The 5676-nt window shown below is 40.9% G+C and overlaps 1 pseudogene; it reads left to right on the top strand.

Annotated features, from left to right (window-relative positions):
• The first annotated feature begins 2674 nt into the window (after positions 1-2674).
• Positions 2675-4895, top strand: LOC138141646 (heat shock cognate 71 kDa protein pseudogene; annotated as a pseudogene).
• Positions 4896-5676: the final 781 nt, after the last annotated feature.

Genomic DNA, 5676 nt, shown 5'->3' with positions numbered 1-5676 from the left:
ACTCAGGAGGAAAGATTTAGAAGGAGAAATAAGAGATACAAAACCCTGCCCAAGTAACAGACTCCCTGAAAATTAGAATGGATGAAACAGAAGTTAAGGCCTCCATGAGACAAGAAATATTTTTTAAAAGTCAAAATATTTGGGAAAAAATAGAAGAAAATATTAGTTATTTCAGTACAAAAACAATAGACTTGGAGAAGGGGGCAGCTAGGTGGTATAGTGAATAGAGCACCAGCCCTGGAGTCAGGAGGACCTGACTTCAAATCTGGCCTCAGACACTTAACACTTACTAGCTGTATGACCTTGGGCAAGTCACTTAACCCCAGTTGCCCCTCCCCCAAAAAATAGACTTGGAAGAGAAATCAATAAGAGATTATTTAAGCATCATTAGATTACCTGAAAGCCATAACCAAAAAAGGAGCCTGGATAGCATATTTTTAAATTCATGAATGAAATTGCCCAGTTCTATTAGAATTATAGTGTAAAGTAAAGATAGAAAGAACCCAACAGTCACCTCTTGAAAGAAATCAGGATATGAATGTAAAAACTCCTAGGAACATTATAACCCCAATCTAGAGCTTCTACAAACACACACATACACACACACACTCAAACATACACCAAGAATCACACAGTCACACACACCACACACACACACCAAGAATCAGACACATACATACATACCAAGAATCAGAGGCACACCACACACACACACACACACACACACACACACACACACACTGCAAGCATCTGAGGGAATATTTGAACTCAGGTCTTCCTAACTCCAGACCCATCATTCTATTGATAATTTTCCCTAACTTTCCTCTCTTTCCTATTCCTTTTATCTACCCTTTCCATTCTTCTTTTAAGATCAAGCCATTGGGGTGGCTAAGTGGTGCAGTGAGTAGAGCACCGGCCCTGGAGTCAGGAGGATCTGAGTTAAAATCCAGCCTCAGACATTTAACACAAAAACTAGCTGTGTGACCTTGGGCAAGTCACTTAACCCCAGTTGCCCTCCCAAAAAGCAAAAAAATAAAAAAGATCAAGTCATCACAGAACTACTTACTAGATCTTCCATCTAATTAGACTCCCTCCATGACCCCTGAGGATAAGCATGAGAGGGGACACATGTATCATTTCCCCATATTAAAATATAAGCAGTTTGTGCTTTTTTAATCCTTATAACTTTTAATACATGTTTACCTCTTTATGTTTCTCCTGATTCCGATATTTGAATTTCTAAATATCTAGGTAACTTAAAAAAAATCAGGAATGCTTAGAAGTCTTCTATTTCATTAATGATCTATTTCCCCCTGCATGATTATGAAGAGTTTTGTTGGGTAAATTATTCTTGGCTGTAAGCCTTTGCCTTCTGCAATATTAGTATGGCTGCTAAATTGTGTGTGATCCTGAGCGATCCTCTTCTGTACTTGGATTATTTTTTGTTTGTTGCTTGCAGTATTTTTTCTTTGACATGAAAGTTTTGGATTTTGTCTATGTAGTTACTGAGAGTGTCCATATTGTCCTTTCTTTTAGGAATTGACTATGGATTCTTTCTATTTCTACTTTGCTCTATGGTTCCAAGAGACATGGGCAATTTTCTTCTATGATCTCTTGAAATACGATGACTGGATTATATTTTTGATTATAGGTTTCAGGTTCATAATTTACTTTGATTCTTAAATGATCTCTTTTTATGTTTTCCAGGTCAGTTGTTTTGGCCGAGACTTTACATTTTCTTCTATTTTTTTCCAGCCTGTTGAGTTTGTTTTAATATTTCTTGTTTTCTCATGGAGTCATTGGCTTCTATTTGTTCCATCATAATTTTCAAGGAGTTTTTTGATTGGGAAAGTTTTTGTGCCTCTTGTGCCAAGCTATTAACTCCATTTCCAATTCTTTCTTTTATAAAATTTTTTTATTAATTAATTTACTTTTAGTTTTCAACATTCACTTCCATAAGATTTTGAGTTCTAAATTTTCTCCCCTTTCCTCCCCTCTGCCCTCCCCAATATGGCATGCAATCCAATACAAGCTCTATATATACATTCATATTAAGCATATTTTCACATTAGTCATGTTGTAAAGAAGAATTAGAACCAATGAGAGGAAACACAAGACAGAAAAAAAAACCAAAAAAGAAAATAAACAGTATGCTTTGATCTGCATTTAGACTCCACGGTTCTTTTTCTGGATGTGGATAACATTTTCCATCATGAATCTTTTGGAGTTGTCTTAGATCCTTGAATTGCTGAGAAGAGCTAAGTCTATCAAAAGTTAGTCATCACACAATGTTGCTGCTACTGTGTAGAATGTTCTCCTGGTTCTGCTCACTTCACTTAGCATCAGTTCATGTAAGTCTTCCCAGGTTTTTCTGAAGTCTGCCTGCTCATCATTTCTTATAGTACAATAGTATTCCATTACTTTCATATACCATAACTTGTTCAGTCATTTTCCAATTGATGGGCATCCCCTCAATTTCTACTTCTTGGATACCACAAAAAGAGCTGCTATAAATATTTGTGTACATGTGGGTCCTCTTCCCTTTTTTATGATCTCTTTGGGAAACAGACCTAGAAGTGGTATTGCTGGATCAAAGGGTAAGAACAGTTTTATAGGCTTTTGGGCCATTATCGCTATTTTACAGCAGTCATCAAAACTATTTGGTACTGGTCTACTCAGCGCAGCAGCAGCCCTTCTCTCTCTACAGTGGTCAGCTACGACCCCCCAACTTCCCAGCAACCATGTCGAAGGGACCTGCAGTTGGCATTGATCTTGGCACCACTTACTCCTGTGTGGGAGTCTTCCAACATGGGAAAGTGGAGATCATTGCTAATGACCAAGAAAACAGGACCACCCCAAGCTATGTTGCCTTCACTGACACAGAACGTTTAATCAGTGATGCTGCAAAGAATCAAGTTACAATGAACCCCACCAACACAGTTTTTGATGTCAAATGTCTGATTGGTCGCAGATTTGATGATGCAGTTGTACAATCAGACATGAAACACTGGCCTTTTACAGTGGTGAATGACGCAGGCAGGCCTAAGGTCCAAGTGGAGTACAAAGGGGAGACCAAAAGTTTCTATCCAGAGGAAGTATATTCTATGGTCTTGACCAAGATGAAAGAAATTGCTGAAGCTTACCTTGGGAAGACTGTCACAAATGCTGTGGTCACAGTACCAGCCTATTTCAACGATTCCCAACGTCAGGCCACCAAACATGCTGGAACCATAGCTGGTATCAATGTGCTTGGAATCATCAATGAGCTGACTGCTGCTGCTATTGCTTATGGCTTGGACAAAAAGGTTGGTGCCTAGAGAAATGTGTTGATCTTTGACCTTGGAGGTAGTACTTTTGATGTCTCCATTCTTACCATTGAAGATGGCATCTTTGAGGTCAAGTCCACAGCTGGGGACACCCACTTGGGTGGGGAGGACTTTGACAGCCGAATGGTCAACCATTGCATTGCTGAGTTCAAGTGAAAGCACAAGAAGGACATCAGTGAGAACAAGAGGGCTGTTCTCCGTCTCCGCACTGCTTGTGAACGTGCAAAGCACACCCTCTCTTCCAGTACCCAGGCCAGTATTCAGATTGATTCCCTCTATGAAGGTATCAACTTCTATACATCAATCACCCAAGCCCATTTCAAAGAGCTGAATGCTGATCTCTTCCATGGCACCCTGGACCCTGTGGAGAAGGCCTTAAGAGATGCCAAGCTAGATAAGTCTCAGATTCATGACATCTTCCTGGTGGGTGGTTCCACTCAAATCCCCCAAATCCAGAAGCTTCTGCAAGACTTCTTCAATGGTAAGGAGCTCAATAAGAAGTATCAATCCTGATGAGGCTGTCGCTTATGGTGCAGCTGTCCAGGCTGCCATTTTGTCTGGAGATAAATCTGAGAACGTGTAGGACTTGCTGTTGTTGAGTGTCACTCCTTGTTCCCTTGGAATTGAAACTGCTGGTGGAGTTATGACCGTTCTGATCAAACGCAATACCACCATCCCCCCCCCCCAGCAGACACAGACCTTTACCACCCATTCAGACAACCAGCCTGGTGTGCTTATTCAGGTTTATGAAAGTGAGAGAGCAATGACAAAGGATAACAATCTGCTTGGCAAATTTGAGCTCACAGGAATTCCTCCAGCACCCAGGGGTGTTCCTCAGGTTGAAGTAACATTTGACATTGATGCAAATGGCATCCTCATTGTTTCTGCTGTGGATAATAGCACAGGCAAGGAGAACAAGGTCACTATCACCAATGATACAGGCCATCTGAGCAAAGAAGACATTGAGCGTATGGTCCAGGAGGCTGAGAAATACAAGGCTGAGGATGAAAAGCAGAGAGACAATGTGTTTTCCAAGAATTCTCTTGAATTTTATGCTTTCAACATGAAAGCAACCATAGAGGATGAAAAACTGCAAGGCAAAATTGGTGATGAAGACAAACAGAAGACCCTTGACAAATGTAATGAAATGATCAGCTGGCTGGATGAGAACCAGGCTGCTGAGAAGGAAGAATCTGAGCATCAGCAGAAAGAATTGGAGAAGGTCTGCAACCTCATTATTACTAAGCTGTACCAGAGTGCAGGAGGCATGCCAGGAGGCATGCCTGGTGGGTTCTCAGGGGGTGGAGCAGCCCCATCTGGAGGTGCTTCTTCTGGACCCACCATTGAAGAGGTCAACTAAACACATCAGAAAGAGCATTCCACACAGCTTTCCAAAAATTGAAGGACTCAAATTTGTAGCCAAGGCAGTAGCAGTTTAAAAGTAACATTTAAGCTACTGTGTAAATCTGGGCATTCTGAATACTTGAATGTGTGCAGAGGGAGAGAAGTGAGCAACATTGCACTTTATCAGTACTGTAAACAAGTGGAAATGCAATTGTCTTGGAAAAGAAAATCTATTTAAAATTAGCAAAATAAACCCCAAGTACTTGGTACTGGCTCAGTGGAATAAGTTGGGTACATAAGCCATGGTAGTCAATGACTATAGTAATCTACTGTTTGATAAACCCAAAGACTCCAGCTTCTGGAATAAGAACTAACTATTTGACAAAAACTGCTGGGAGAACTGGAAAATAGTATGGCAGAAACTGGGCATAGACCAATATCTTTTTTTTTTTAAAGCAATAGGGGTTAAGTGACTTGCTCAAGGTTACACGGCCAGTTATTTCTGGGTGTGGTGCTGAGCTTCTGAGCCTGGATTTGATCCAGGTCATCCCGACACTGGAGCCGGTACTCTTACTCGCTGAGCCACCTGGCCGCCCCTAAGCAATTGGGGTTAAGTAACTTGCTCGAGGTTACATGGCCAGGTGTTTCTGGGTGGGTGCCAAGTGTCTGAGCCCGGGATTCGACCTCCAGGTCTTCTCAACACTGGAGCTGGTGCTCTCACTCGCTGTGCTACCTGGCCGCCCCATATAGACCAATATCTTACACCATATATCAAAATAAAGTCAAGATGGGTTCATGATTTAGATATAATGGCTGATACTATAAGCAATCTGAGAGAGAAAGGAATAGTTTACTTGTCAGATCTAAGGAGAAGGGAAGAATTTATGACCAAACAAGAGATAGAGAGCATTATGAAATGCAAAATGGATAATTTTGATTACATTAAATTGAAGATGCTTTGCATAAACAAAGCCAATGCAACCAAGATTAGAAGGGAAGCAGAAAG

The sequence above is a fragment of the Petaurus breviceps genome, unplaced genomic scaffold, assembly GCF_028583685.1.
Source record: "Petaurus breviceps papuanus isolate PSGF00001 unplaced genomic scaffold, PetGlider_PUasm1.0 90451, whole genome shotgun sequence".
Classification (NCBI taxonomy): Eukaryota; Metazoa; Chordata; class Mammalia; order Diprotodontia; family Petauridae; genus Petaurus; species Petaurus breviceps.
Note: the sequence above shows the minus strand (reverse complement) of the source record. Positions and strands in the feature narration are given on the sequence as shown.